We start from the raw sequence: 16,731 nt of genomic DNA, 5'->3' as shown, positions 1-16,731 counted from the left end.
TTATTGACGAGAGAGACAGGGAGAAAAGATGGATGATTACAGATACAACTTCAAAAATAAGTGAGAATCCAAAAAAGAGAAACAAACTTGACGCTCAGATGAAGCAAACAGTCTGAAAAGGAAAGCGACCGCCAGCCAGGTAAATCAAGAGTTACAACCGTAACAAAGGGATATGTAATAAATGTAACAAGGACATATGTTGTTGTGGTAACAAGAACATATGTTGTTGTTGCTCTCTTTGCCTGTCTCTATCCTGCATCTCCTTCTATCCCATTTTCGGCCCATCCAGTCGAGGCAGATGGCTGTTTAACATGAGTCTGGTTCTGCTCGAGGTTTCTGCCTGTTAAAAGGAAGTTTTTCCTTGCCAATGTGCCGAATTGCTAAGTGCTACTCATGGTGGATTCATGTTGGGCCTCTCTTTAAATAACTTAACAAAGAGTCGGTCTAGACCTGCTCTTTCTGTAAAGTGTCTCGAGATAACCCTGGTTATGATTTGGCGCTATACAAATAAAATTTGATTGATTGATTGATTGATTGCTCCCGCCAATACCGTTTATCGCCAGTAGGTGCGCCAAAGAGACTGAAACTGAAATCTTCGAGATTATATCTTTAATGTTCAAACCCATTTGTTGCAAATCTGTCCAAACTGTAAAGTGAGTTCAGGAAAAAATACTGGCAGCGAAAAAAGACGTAATGTTGACATCAACTTCATGTACTTGTCTCCACTTATATTCAATATATTAAAATATTCCTGTTTCCTCTGTTGTTCTGGGTTACTCCATTGTGTGAAATATTGTAATTTTTCAGTCACTGCGAGGCTGTGTGTTGCGACATGTAAAAGCTACATTTTAAGTGTAGAACAGGAAACTTGCTGCTAAAGTCTCTGAACTTCTGACAACATAGTAGAAAGCAAACTTGGGCATTTTATCCAGACAGCAATATGATGTCAAATTAAAAATTATATAATAGTTCTACAACATTCAGTGAAGGTTGCGAAGAGAAAGCAGCAGAGCACTTAAAGACAAAGCCGAAAAAGAATAATGTGTTTGAAAAGTCGAGGGAAGAGCTGCTATCTGATGAAACTGGAAGTATAGATTTACATGGCATTGATGACTTTTAGGACCACACTTTTATAATGCTGTTGATGGTACTGTAAGCCCGCCATGCATGCACACTGTAATATAAAGTAATTTGTCCAAAGATGAAGCTGCTTTAAAAACGTTCATTTTAAAAGGTTTGAAATCACACATTGTGTTGAAACCTTGAATCTCTCATTCCTCTCTGCGCTGCTTTTTCATCCATTAATCCCCTCCAGCTGTTGTTATTAAAACTGCTTATGTTCTGCAAATGTTTCACAATAAAAGCCTTGTTATGAAATGAAGGGATTGTGTGGAGTGTTTGTAAGAGGTACAGGATGTATTAGGTTTGTATTTACAGCATAATGCAGGAACAAATATTAACAAGACAAACATTAGGGAACAAAGAGTGAGAGTTCATACCAATTATACTCTTACTTACTAAATAGAGGGAATTCAAAGTAACGGCCCGTCTGTTATATCAGCCTTTCGCAGTGAAGTCATTTTTCTTTCACCCAGAAGACTGACGAGTCCCCTCCGTCCTCTTCTTTCTTGTTATTGGTAATGTGGTTTCTGTCTCTGGTTTGGGGACCAGGGAGGGAACATGATTTACACTTTCCTGCCATGCATCCCTCGACGGGTGTAACACCTTACCAGCTAGTTGTGGGGCCTTACTCTCACCACACTGCAATGGTTTCACAGAATTACAATAAACAGTCACAGTTTGGTTCAATTTAGGCACCAAACCTGCTCTGTTAGGTCAGGCGCGTAGGCACAGGTAGGCCTGGCTCTGCCTTTGCCCACCCACAGATGACCCAGGCCCATTGAGAGATTGTCTGACTTAAAGAACTTGAATATTCTGTAATATTATAAAGTCATAAATGAGATATGTTGTTTACTTCACAATAGGTCAAAGTCATGACAATGTGTCTTCAAAGTCTGGATGCTTATTGTGATGAGTTTCTACTTAATGTACAGAGAGCAGGACATTGCTGTGGAATGAATCCCGACGAGGGGATTGCTACAGCGACGAGTCGGCGGAGAACGACACGGTTGTAATCAGGGTGCGTCAGGGGGACAGTTTGTCACAGACACACATAAATAAACAGCTGGATACTGATTTATTCGACTCAGAATATTAACTCGCCTTCGGCTCTTTTTCTTTCTTTCACAGCGGCCCGAATACGCCGTCGTACAGTTACTTGTGTGGTTTTTTAACTGTAATGGTCTGGACTGCTGTTGGGCTGCCTGTGAGCATGCCTATGAATATTGTGCCTATCCAATAATACATTCATGCCTACACCACTGGGATAGGTTTACGAAAGGATCATGATTTAGACTCAAATAACCGTATCGATTACAAACCAAATCCAGCCCTTAAATCGTTCATAAAAACTATTGAAAAAGTTTAAATTCTTCAAGAAATATCACAAGGTTGAATTATCTATTCAGAACAAACATCAGTTCAGGACGTTGTTTCATTTTTAAAAGATTAGCATTATCAAGTCGGCTTTTTAGCCCATTTGATAGTTATGTTTGAACCCAGGCTGCTTAAGCAGAGAATTATTTAGGAGAGTGAAAATAGTTTAAAGTAATGTTAAATGTTTTCATAAAACAACAACTTTCTTCTCTTCTAAAACTAAAAAGGTGTTACTGTTAAGTTCACAGCTTTACAGGTTCATGTCCGGCCCAGACACAAATGAGGCCCTCCTTACAAAGTCATTTAAAATCAGAACACAGAAGTTGCACTTGAGGTCTCCTGTAGGTTCGAAGTTGAAGCTAAGATAAATATAAGGTTGATAAACAACATATGAAGTTTCTATCCTGTAATCAACCGGGTGAAGATAAGCATTGGAGATGAGCGTATCCAAAGGTTGACAAGATGATCTAATGTGAGCCGATCAGAACCACATCAGACACACAACCATCTGTGTGACACAGAACATAATGTACCGCGCCCTGGTTAAAGAGTGTGTCTCTAGGGAGTCCCGCTTTAGACTAGTGCACATCTCATTACTCTGCCCCATGTGATGACAATTAGTTATAATTGAGTGGGTGAACATGTGAACACAGCCTCCTTCTTGTGTCAGGACTGTCCTTTGGCGCCCGGCGTGAACGACCTCTCTGCTGGAGGAAAATCAAGAGGTCATTGAAACGCCAGCGGCCCGTCTGAAACAGAGAAGGTCTGTCCCTGTATACAGCCACATGTTGTCACATGATCAAATGACCATGTTTGGATCATGTGATGACTCCTCAGTTTGTTCCGCACTGAAACTAAAATGAGGTTTGAAGTTTGAAGTCACTTAGAAAAGATTTAATCCAATAATTGAATGAATATCACAACAAAACTGTCCCCAGAATAACATTGAACGTTGAGCTGCGTATTTAAATGCTATTTTAACAGGATTGTTTTGGAATATTTGAAGGCGTTTTGCACTGTAATCATAATTTAGCCCTTAATATTTAATACTTAGAGTCGATCTGATAAGGAATTTGACGAGTTTCCAGAGGGAGGATTTCTCAGAAGGCCCACTGACTGTTAATGGAAAACTCATCAGGAAAATACTTTTATCGCAAAACATGACCTGAAGAAGCTGCCGCCCAAAAAAGAAAGGAAGAAAGTTGTCTTTGGACAGTCATGGAGATAAGACGTCACAAGTAGAAGGAATCGTCGGGAGAAACTGCGTCACTGCTGCAGAAAATAAAAATATAGGAAAGTAAATAAAATGGTGAAAACTGAAGAAACAATTAGAAAGATAAACGTAACAGTCTATGAGTAAGAAGAGATATAACATTAATAAAAGAAAGCCTGAGGTTGTTTTCCTTACAGAGAGAGAGATGTCACAAACACATTTATGTCCACTGGCTTTCCTCGGGCCTCTCTTTCAGAAGAACCCTGTCTTCAGCTTCACTTACTTCTGCTTCCTCGCATTGTCTCTCTTCCTGTGACCCGGAAACAGTTCCCCGAGATCTTCCAATCTCTTAAATGTAGGGAGGAGACGGGGAGCGGGAAGAGAGGGGGCTTCTGGAGGAGTTGAAAACAAGGAAACAAAAACTTCCTACACAATGTTTTTTTTTTATCAAAGCAGCGGCATGATCGGTGTCAATGACAAACAAAAATACTGTACAATCATCTTATACCAGAGATGTGGACTTATAAGTTTGAATATTCGCTGTTAAATATAAAATTGTTAAAAGTTGTCAAGTTTCTGTCTAACTATCAAGTATGTACGCAGCACAAACGTGACATAACCTGTGATTTGACTTGACTTGCCCAAGAAAAATGACTCGAGACTTGCTTGAGACTTGGACCAAATGACTTGCAACTTACTTGGGAGTTGAGCAAAGATGACTTGGTCACAACACTGTCTTACACACATAGTTTTGTGCTGTTTTATTGTGCAGGAAACAAACGCCATGTCATGAATACCGCTCAGCGTTTAGAAGTCCTCGAATGCATCATAAATGATGGCTCCGCCCTCCATTCAACAAACTCCTCATGTTAAAGTAGTTTTCTTCTCCTCTTGAGGACAGACCTGACAAAGCTTCATGTTGACTTGTTTCTAATCTGCATCATGATGTTGTTCTTTCAGCAAACTGAAGAGCCGTTAATTAAAGTCGATCACAAGAAAATCTGTTTCTGTTTGGGCTTCATCCCGCTGAAGTAAGCCAGAGTGCAGCCTCTGTGTAAAGCTGCTTTCCCACTGGTCAAAAAAGCCCACTAACACCCACTAACATGATGATCGACATGCTAATCTTCGCCCCTTCTCTGGCTTCTCTATGCTCCGTTGGTAACTTCTGCGACTCCTTGTCATTTCAGCTTCAAATTCCACCCGTCTCTATCCGAGCAGCTCTCGAACATCGTTCCAAATTTGTCGGCGCCGAGCTTGATACACAGACTGAATGAGTAATAGATACAATAAAGACCTAACCACCGTAACATCTTTACTGGTTACTAACCCTGTTTACGGCTCATTTGTGACGTCAGACGGTGACGCAGCAAAAAAGAGACTGAAAGGAGTATACTTCACTGGCAATGGGAAAAGGGACAATCAGCATTTATAAGTGCGTCTTCCCGGGTCTGAAAAAAATGTGTCAACATGCTAAATTTAGGTGGGAAAGGGGCATAACTCAGCTCAAACAGATGAGCAGGCGCTCCTCCGGGGGATGTGATGAACCAAGAAATGACAGCGTTTATTTCACTTCACTTTAGTCCGAACACACGGTCGCTTCTCAAGCTGCTAACTGGACTGTAAACAATGCAGCTCACGGAAAAGGAAGTCCTTATTGCTAAACGCTCGCTAACCCGTACGTGCCGAAATGTTAACCTTTGTTCCCGGAGGATATACCGTCCTCAGACTATGGGATCCGAGATTGTCCTTATTGGAAGATATAAAAGGAATATTAAGTGATAAAAATCAACAGAAATGAAGCTATTGCAAAAGTCTGCAGTATATTGTTGTGAAATGTGGCTTTTCTCTGCCTCCAGTTCATTCATGCCATCCTTATGTGCGACCCTTCACCTCCCCATCATCAGCTCCATCATCTCATTAGCCTCAGATGACATCATCAGCCAACACCTCCACCACCCGCGTCTGGACTCCATGGGGGAATATATCTTGCTGCTGCTGCTCGGGGCAGACACCCTTCAATCATCTTTTCTCCTTGACCATGATGCATTACCAAATCATCATTGTAATAAACATTTATCCTTACCGTATTTACTTGTCTCTCCTGATTGAAGTTTGCTGTTAAACAATATCTAAATGTGTAAAGATCTCTAGCTCCTCACTCATGTCTCTTCCTTGCATCTCTCTTTCAAGTCGTTGCAGGGAGGATCTAACACATGAGGTGAGGAAGAGATGTGGAAGAGGAAGGCATGTATGATTGAAAGCACCCACACCCACCTGAGAACCTTTGGATCCTCCCCTAGACACAAAAAGGTCATAACATAATGTGGACTCTGGAAGGTGTCGTGAATAATCCTACCTTGAGAAAGTTTCATAATTGTAGGACAGATTAACTTGTTAACTTGCTTCACATTATGATATCACTGTGTCTAAATCCTTTATCACTCGAGCAGATAAGTGTGTGCTTCCCCCAGCCGGTCCGGCCTCAGCAGATGATCCTGAAACTGCAGCTGTCAGCGTGTCTTGGACGTGTCGAGTCCTCCCTCTGCTGCTGAGCCTCCTCTCTCACTGAGCCATCGATTCTTTTGACTCACTTCTGTGGATGCCTGCTCACTGTTGACCCTTGGCCTGGGTTGAACCTGAAACAAAAGAAAAGGCCTGTAAATAAGCAGCTGTGGCTGTCTATGTTACAGTTACAGAGTGTTTGCGCAGATGTGTCTTACCGCCAGCTGCTTTACATAGTCGGCATACAGATGGACAAACATATGTACACTAATGCTCAGAGACGGTGCTCACCAGGCCGCCTCCTGAGGCAGGAAGTAAGTGCTGGAAATAATGCAAACACTGTTGACTCTTTGACACCAAACAAACTGTAGTGTAACACACTGCCCTAGATTCTACAGAACTGTGTCATTCATAACGCTGATTAAATATTGATAAACTGACAGTGATTAAAAAATTATAACAGATTTCTGTTCTTCTGTGGTTGGAGGGTCTTGAAAATGGAACCGATCGCAATCCCTGCCCTTAAACCCTCACAGACTTTTTAAATCAGGTGTGCCGTGCGGGAGTGTAAGCACCCTATGAGGGCTCGATGTGGTTTAATCTCTATTTACACATTTTGCATAAAAACGTAGAATCTGTAGGTGTGGGACTGGATTTTGGTGGGGGAAGTGTCATGGTTTTTACGCAATAGAAGTGCAGTCCATTTATCTTTAACCTGGTTATAGGAGTCCAGAGGTTGAGGAGAGGGGCTAAGCTGCCCTAGTGTACCAATTCACTAACTAGACTTTACAAGCCGTTTATTGGAATATGCTAAAGAGTCGAGGTTGGGTGGGATGAGAGGGGGTCGAAGTAAGTTTGATGAAGGGGGGATCATGGTCAGGTGGGATGAGAGGGGGTCAAAGTAGTGCGGGATGAAAGGGGGTCGAAAAGGGTCGAGTTAGCCGTCAGGAACCTGGGGGTCGAGACTCAGGGTGGGGGCACGGAATGGGCTTTGACAAACAGGAGAGAAGGGGTTAGACACAGGTAATGGCATTAGTGATGGAGTTAGCGAGGGAGGCGTGGTCCTGTTCCTGAAGCAATGTTTTAATAATAACTCCGACAGAAGTCCAGTAAACTCGACGTTGGTCTGTTCACAGAGGGCAAAAAGAAAAGAGACCAACCAGCGAGAAAAAGCAGTAAAGGTTAAAGATGCAAAAACTGAAGCTACGACAGAGAGAGCTACAAAACTGAAGACGGCCCATGAAGTAAACATTAAACGGAACACAGTACAGGACACGGCGTGTTTAAAGACGGTGAATGGGAAATAAAATGTCGACAGACTCTGACAATGACGAGACAGCAAACTTCAATCAGGTGCTGCTGATTCTGCGGTCCGTTCACCGTATCTTACTTCACCATCACAGGAAGTGTTACATTCAATGTGAGTCACAACAGCTAGGCAGGCTTGGGGAGTAACGGCGTTATGTTATTAGGATACAAAAAAAAGCAACTGTATTCAGTTACAGTTACAGAAAAAAGGAGGTCATTAGATTACAGATACATTTATTAAAAATGGGGATTACTAGCAGGATTACAGTTTTATAATACATTCTAAAATGAAGACGATATAGTACCAAAAATGCTCTATAACATCTGAATTCTCATTTCTAAACCGTCCGTCTGACCTCTCTGATAATATCATGCAAAGTACATTTAAATGTGCATAATTACTGCTATTAATTAAATCCAGCATTCACGCATTACAAGAGTATTTTAATTTATTTTCTCCAAAAGTAACCGAAAGTAATCAGTTACATTAAAATTGTGATTGTGATTACATCTTTAAATAGGTAGTAACTGTGTCGGAATACATTTTTAAAGTGACCCTCCCAACCCTGCAGCTAGCTTAGCTCATTTTAATGTGAGTGATAACAGCTAGCTTAGCTTATTTTAATGGGAGTTATAACAGCTAGCTTAGCTCAGTTTACTGTCATTGATAACAGCTAGCTTAGCTCATTTTAAGAAGGCTACAGAGTTAGCCGTTGCTATGGACGCACCTCTCACTGTGCGTGTAACAGATGGAAAAATAATCATTTTTAAATAACAAAATCATTTCGATTGATTTTGTAAGTAGGTAGCTGTGTAAGAAGTGTAATGATGTACAGTGAGCAGGTTGTTATTGTTATTACACCCTTCAAGGTGAGACAAGACCCTCATCCTGACCCCGATGGTTCCACTCCGCGACGACAACCTGCTCACTTTACATGATCCCTCACATAGAATAGAACAGGTGAAGCTTTCTGTCCTGTTATATTAACTGCATTTGAGTAGGCTTAGCGCCCGATCAGACAGAACGCGTTTTGCAGGCTGTAAAATTAGCTGTCATTAACCTAACCGTTATATTGTAAATTGACAGAAGACCCGCCTCTCCTTTGGATTCGACGATGAGAAAATACGCACATGACGTCGGGCGCTTTTCTGCTTTAAGTTTTTTCAACTCGAGGCACTCTGAGCGTTTCCTCAAAAACCGTGAGGCACACAGAGTGGAAAAACGAGAGGCACTCTGCAAAGCAAAAGCAGCACGCAAAAAACATCCCTCTCGTTGAAAACAATGACAAAAAAGCCCCCAGCTGCTAAAACGCATTCTGTCTGATCGGGCCCTTAATGCACCTTCAGAAATTATAATATAAAAGTAAATAGGTATGCTTCCTGGCACTTAGCCAAACTTTGCCTTCATAAATGTGACTAGATGATGTGGTGTTTGTGCTGCAGGTTGCTGTTGCTGGCTTGGATGTAGCTGCTGCTAGCAGTTGGATAATGGTGTTTCAGAAGAACTGCCCTAGTTTAAAGGGAAGGCGTCATTGAACCCTCCTTTCTTTTTTATACCTGTAGCGTGTGTATAGAAGAGGCAGTTCAGGTACGTAGCTGTCAAGTATTTGTCACAGGCTGGTTCAGCTCTCTCAAAGTTTTGGTCTTTCTGTGCAGAAGTCACGATGACCTGATCAGGTGCAATTATGTCAAAGTCACCAACGACGGAAAGGGTCTGGTTTTACTGTAGTTCAGGGGTCTGAAAGTCTCCTTCTAGTTTAATGAGATCTCTTTACAAGTGGGAGACTTTGAGTCTGACTGTATAAAGAGTCTCAGTTTCATTATAGCGTAAAAGTGTTTTTTACCACTCTCTCTGTGTGTGTGTCGAAGGACGGATCTGTTCCTAAGCCTTTTTTTAGAAACCTCTGACAGTATGAAATCTTCACATCCTTTTCCTGGAACGACAACAGGTGTCGGTTAAAGGCAGGTCCCACCCCCTTCATTTCACTGAGCTCATTGGATCACTCGATGAGACTCTTCTCAGGTTTACTTGTCCTTGTAACTCTCACTGACACATCCTGCGAACAGGGCCGTCCCGCTGAGATTCTCAGGATGCGGCTCTGAAAATGAGCCAGGTTCAGCTAAGGAAAGTTAGTCGCTCGCTCATCATATCTTTATGAAGGTACAACATCTGCTGCTTTGTGAGTGCAGAACTTTAGATATGGGAAAAAGACAAAACACACAGACTGTAGAAAAGCAATAACAGTCTAAAGTTTTCTAGGTTATGTAAGATAATTATAGCAACCTGCTGACCTTCCAAGATGAGGGATGTTTGTGTAACGATACCTCCAGTGTGCCAGTGATTCATTATGTGCAGGTGTCCTCAAAATGCACTGCTCTAAGCCTCTCCCGGAGCACAAATGGTTGTTTTAACCACACTTAAAGAGTCGACTAAATGGTTCTCGCCATGCATCAAGGACACTCTATTGGGAATAGGTTGCAAAAGGCTGCATAGGCTTATGTTGGCCAGGATGTAAACATCGTTGTTGTTCAATAAAGCTTTTAGAACCAGATACAACAACAGCAAGTGGTGGAAACAGCTTTCCAATCCACTCTAATAGAAAAAGCAAAGTTGCACTCGCTTGGCAATGTCCTTCTGAAGAACCTAAATATATAAATTAGACATTACTGGAGGATTTGGCTGACAAACTGTACCGCATTAAACACATAAGTGAAATAGAGAGCGCATTAGACATGGAATGTTGGATATGCAAAGCAGATTCCACAAACTAGTTTCAGCAAGATCATGTCTGATTGAGGACATCCAGAGGTAAGTTATACAAGAGTCCTCATTTGAATTACATAAGCACAATGACAAACAAGGAGTGGCAGGAAAAGTCGAGGAACAAAACTGGACTCAAACTGATCATTATTGTATTTATAAAAGTTCACTTACAACATCTGTCGATTGCCTATTTCCCGTTTGACCTCCAATACTAAATGAACAAACCCGCTTGAAGAGGATGGAGAGATAGTCAGGATTCATCCTCAAGGGTCCATTGATATTTGTACCAAATTTCGTCCACAAAGGGAGAAATTCACTGCAGGATTGCGTGGCTTTTGCGCCTGCAATATCTGTGCAAATGAAAAAGACTCCGCCTCATTCTCCAAGTGCACGCAGAGGGTTAAATGCACCCCAAAGAGCAGACAGCGTCAGACATTCGGGGCAAATTTGGCCCCTTTCTGTGCAAATAAGCCTTGTGGCAAAAAACACCTAATTCGCAAACGCCAGCGCTAACAGCACAAGTCCACCTTTTGTGAAATCAAAAAAGTAAAAACAATCTGTTAATAATACATTTTCATTATTATTATAATCAGGGGACCAGTCTGGGGCAGCCTGAGGCCAACCCCGGCACACGGGCACAGACACGGGCAGACGGTCTGGAGTCGTTACGCATGACGGGGATTGTTATCTGGACGAGCTGCTGCAGAGAGTGGAGGTGCAGACAGCTTCTCTCCACAATCAGACAAAACAAGAACACACTGCACGGATCTGCAGAACTGTATGGGCGTGTATACGCTTGAATATCATCAGGTCAATTTGCTTTGTGAATCGGACCTTGGGACGGAGCAGATAGCGGGGGCAAATTATGCGCGATTTATGGAGCTATCAGCGGCCGCAATCCATGCTTAGTGAATTTGCTGGTCCGGTGACCTGCTGGTAATGTGAGAGGAAAAGTCAGGCAACCACCAAAGTCTGTTCATCTTCTGGAATCATCCAATCAATTCCTTAGATTTTGTTAGTAGAAGTTAAAGAGTAAATTAAAGGTTTTTAGTGAAGTGAAGCTTCGGAGCAAGAAATATAAGCTACAGAGGTTTTTACTTCTGGCTCCGTCCACCAATCAGTTTAGAACCGATGAAGCTTTTGAGGTGAAACGTCTTCAAGAACTTCAGCCAAGTCCTTAAGCTAAGTTATTTCAGCCTGGACCTCAGCGTGATGGACCCACTGACTGACTAGAGACTAACATTACAACCATGCATACTGGCATCGCTAAAATGATCAGACCAGAATCAGGAAGTATTTAAATAAAAAATATATTCATATAAAGTGTAAATGTGCTCAGGTGATGCACTTCATGCAGCCAAGATGGCAACCATTGAGGCTGAGAGGTGTCCAGTGTTCCACACCAGCTCTTAAGACAACATCATCTGGGTACCCATAGTGCCCTGCTTTGGCCACAGAATGTCCTCATGATCCTTTAATAGGGAGTGTAACAACAGAAGAATGCTCATTTAGACACAACTATTTAACTGCTAGACTTGCCAAAGCTAACATGTTTGCTGAATGATTACTTCTGCTTCCTGCTGACACAAGCCAACGTCAACATCACGTTGGAGCTCTCTAACCACCTGATGAGTAAATGTTTGGTCTACGATAACTTCTAAGAGAAATATCTGGCGTCTTAGGAAGCTAATGCCATTAAAATACAATTTGGCTCTGTGCCTTTGGAGGACGCTGTCCGCTTCTACAATGGGCCCTTCTCCATTTTCACCAGACTTCGTAAAACTGGCGGAGGCCAGGGAGCTCGCTAAGCTACGCTTCCTCAATCTAGGACGCCCGTCTCCGATGTCTGCAGTGTTAACATGAAAAACCACATACCGTAAAATGTAGTCATTTGTTCTGTGAGCTGCCTGCACTCCTGTTTTCCCTCCCAGACATTCCACATTTATAACTGAGTCATGTCTCGTTCAAAATCGTCAGGTGTGAAATGTAGACTGCAGACCTGAAGATGTTTTAGACGGTCCACTGGTATATTTTTTGTCGTATATCGGATTCTGTCCCGCTCTGAGCCGTTGCCTGCAGCGAAACGGTAGTTTTTCACTCCGCCGTCTCTTGCTGGGCCGATCCTTTCAGAGGGAGCAGCGCAATGCACGCTGGGTGTTGTAGGAATGTAGAATGGGCGAAACCACAAGCTATTTGTACAACTTTCTCCACAGCTATGGCGGCAATTTCAAATATTATTGCTTCTATCGATTACAGCGAACACCAGCTTTGACTGACAGGGGCTTTTTTCACAGGCGAATTGCTCCTGTAAGTCCCGCTAACACCTCATAGGGAAAATAAATCATGCTCTCCATTGGCATTTTATTGGGTGAGAGTGCCTCCTATATACGTTTTTATAACAGAAAAACTGAGACTTACCGAAATGCGGGTCCAGGCAACAAGATGTGAGACATCAGCAGACGGAAAACTGAGGGATCCTGAAACTGAAAAAAAATATTGTGAGACCAGTTTTATCCTGAGCTCTTCTCAGGCTCAAGCAGACTCGCACTTCAAACTGGTTCAGCAATTTCATCAGCAGGTCATGTGAATAACATACGCACCTGTGGTTTGGCAAGCCGCAGTGAGCCTTATCACCCTGCTGTGTTTGTTCGTCCTCATACTTCTGTATAATAAAGGTGTGTGCTTACAGTTGAATTTATGACAAACTACACCTCAATATGAACATTATCTATGCGAATGTGGTCGAAAGGGGAAGTTGTTGCTGCGCCGCACTTATAGATCATGCATGCACCATATTGTTGTTAGGTGTTTTGTTGTTATTCCTGCAGTCTCTCAGGCTCAATGTGACATTATGTTGAGAACAACCTGTTCAGTGGTGATGCAGAAAATGTAACAGCTACTTAAAAACATCAGTTGTGTGCTCAGGCTGTCGTCAGTCCTCTCAGAGGAGGAATGACATTGGGACATAGCAAGGTAACACTAGCATTTAACCGGTTCCTAGCTAACATTACAATTAGATAGCTAACATTATCATTGGAAGCTTGGAATGTTTGCTTGTACTATTATTTAACACATAACATACGTAACATTTATTTTAGCTAGCAAGTGGTTTTAGCTAACGTTTGCTGTTATCCAACAGTAGCTAATGAGTTATCCAATATTTAGTTTTACCTTGAAATATGACCCGATCTTCCCCCGGATTTTCTCCTCTCTCTTTTTTTTTTGTTTTTTTTTAAAAGATGATTTTTTTTGGCTTTTTGCCTTTATGATATAGGACAGCTGAAGAGAGACAGGAAATGTGGGGAGCACAGAGTGGGGGAAGACGCGCACCAAATGGATTGGCAGACTGGGAGTCGAACCCACGATCAGTGCGTCGAGGACTGCAGCCTCTAGACATGGGGCACCCGCTCCACCATCCGAGCCACACCAGCGCCCATTTTGTGCTTTCTCTTGACTGCTATCTCTCAGTTGAGAGTAATCGGGGAGGCGGTGAGGCGGAGCAAGTCTCTGGATAAATTCCATGCTAAGTTCATGTCCTCTGCCAACTGCTTCGGAGTTTGCACGACTTTTACAACAGTCACAAGTGCATCCATGAGCAATGTCCAGCAATACACATTGTTCGATGTACTCACGCAAGAAGGAAGCAAGGAAAAAACAACGCTCAAAGTAATAGCACGACAAACGCCTCTGTCTTTTATTGCGGAAGCCCTAAGCAGACATGCATCAAATTTTGTTTACTCCATTTTCTTGTGATAACGAGTTCATGACTTATTTATCTCGAGATAACAGCGCTGCACCAGTGTATCGTCAGGTGATCATAACTCGTATCCCCACAGCTGCAGAAGCACAAAACACACATACAAACAGGCTTAACTTACCTCATTAAATTAAGCATGGCATGGCATACCTTGAAAAAAATATCCTGTTATCACAAGAAAACAAGCAATGTTATCTCGAGATAATGAGATAAATTAATCTGTCATAATGGGACAACCAGCTTTGTTGTTCAGAGAGAACGAGATAAATAAGTCCAGATCTTTAGAAAACAACAAGAAATGACTCTAAATATAATGTATGGATGTATGTCCGCTCAGGGCTTCCGTAGTTTATGGCCCATACACACACCATTCTTTGAATGCATACTGTTCTTGCCCAGTTCACAAGCTGTCAGTGAACTGGAAACACAATGTGCACTTTATCTCAAAATCACCACTGGAATGATCAGAATTTATCGAGATAGTGTCGTGAGATGCTTAAAACTCAAACATCATTTGGAACATACATTTCTTGAAGTAGCAGATAATCCACAGTAGGCTCTCTGTTTCAAAAGGAGCAGACATAACTTGAAGGTAAAGGCGCAAAGAGACACACACATAAAAGCAGCTATCTCCTGCCCTTTTACTCTCTTGGACAACGTTCAAGTTAAACATACAGTACACAAAAAGCAAAGGTGATATAAGGTAACTAAACAGGTCTACGCCAAGTGATCAGTGTCATCTGAGGTTACATATTGCTACCACTAAGTATTTACTCATTTATGATTTCTTATTTAATTATTTAGGTTATTGGAAAACAACAGGTAAATCAGGATGGACTGGTGTTTATATCAGATACACAAACCCTTTCTTCACCTTTTCCTTGGAGGGTCTCAGTTTGCAAGTTTGGAAGCATTTCTTCTGACTTTAGCTTTAAGTGGTAATGTGGAAACAACATGGACAGAACAATGTGTTACTGCTCATAACTTATCTAATCTATACCATGTTACAATAAGGAAGTGACCTACATATTCTACTGATAAGACCCACCTCACACAATGGCTTAAGGCAAACCAGAAATGTGACCACTTAACCTGACACACTGCACAATGAACTTTGCTTCTGCTACTTGTGCAATGCATATTTGTATCTGTACATTATCACTCATAATGTCGTGGTTTTTGTTATCTGCCTAGTGAGTGCGGATGTAAATTAGCATTTGTGCTAACTCGGGCACTTTTACATCCTGTATTTTCAGACTGATCTTTATGTACACCCTTTGTCTCTATAGAAACACAAAAATAAAATTATGGAAAATATGTCCAATATATATTAATTAATTAAAACTTTCTCACCATCAAACCCAACATGGTAAAGTTTTTGCAGACTTTCCGAGTTGTTCTTCCTGTTTGACGTGACGTTAACATTAACCTTCATTTCATTTTTTCTGATTATTGAGACAGCACATGAATGAAGGGTCAGAAAGGACCCCCTAAAACGCGGGCAGGGAGGGACCAGCAGGTTCTCCAAGCATCCTCTGAAAAAGGCAAAGCACACGTTAAACCCACGTACTTTACTGATGAATTCTTTTTTTTCCTTTAAATTCTTTAGCTTTTTATGCCTTTATTTTAGAGAGAGGACAGTGGGTAGTGGCGGAAATGGGGCTTGCAGCTCCTTAAAAGTGAAGCCAAACCCTCTCTATCGCCCCCTGCTGACTGGCTGCAGTATAGCTCATCAGCGTTCTGTTCCGGATTAGGAGAGCAGAGGAGGAACAGCGAGAGGAGACGTAACTAACACTAACACTACAGTCACTGTAAATGTTCAATATCTGTGAACGTTAACTTCAGACCAACACAAGAAGCTGTTCAGCTGTTCAACATGCCGGTGTGTGGGATCCTTGCTGTTTTTTATTCGGTAATTTAAGTGTGTGTGTGTTGGTTAGCAGAAGTGGCTACCTGATCTTTACTGTGCAACTCTGACTCCAACTGACGTCACCATCGCAAGCAGAGGTGGAAAGAGGACTAAAATGTTCTTCTCAAGTAAAAGTACCAGTACTTTGATGAATTTGATTTAAGTACAAGTAAAAATACCAGTCTAAAAATGTACTCAAGTAAAAGCAAAAAGTAACTTGTTTAAAATGTACTTACAGTAAAAGTAACCTAGTTACTCTTTTTTTAGTAACGGGAGGGGGGTCTCTCCTGTGTAGTGCAAAAAGGGGATACAAATCTCAAACTAGTTATCTTTGGTGGCCTGGATATCCAACTACCTCACCGACAGGCCACAGTACGTCAGGCTGAAGGACACCACGTCTGACACTGTGGTCAGCAGCACTGGAGCCCCCCAGGGCACAGTGCTGGCCCCTCTTCTCTTCACCCTGTACACCTCGGACTTCTGTCACAACTCAGAGCTGTGTCACATACAGAAGTACGCCGATGACACAGCCATCGTTGGATGCATCAGGGACGACAGAGAGGAGGAGTATCGGAGTCTGGTGGGGGACTTTGCTGCTTGGTGCCGCACAAACCACCTAGAGCTCAACACCTCTAAGACAAAGGAGCTGGTCATAGACTTTGGGAGGTCCAGACCGAAGCCGAGACCAGTCCTACTAGAGGGAGCTGAGGTGGAGAGTGTGGACTCCTACAAATACCTCGGGCTGTGTCTGGACAACAAACTGGACTGGTCAACACACACCA

Source organism: Semicossyphus pulcher, unplaced genomic scaffold (assembly GCF_022749685.1).
Source record: "Semicossyphus pulcher isolate SPU_LCO1_2020_fin unplaced genomic scaffold, fSemPul1.0.p SCAF_5, whole genome shotgun sequence".
Taxonomy (NCBI): domain Eukaryota; kingdom Metazoa; phylum Chordata; class Actinopteri; order Labriformes; family Labridae; genus Semicossyphus; species Semicossyphus pulcher.
This window is presented reverse-complemented; position numbering follows the sequence as displayed.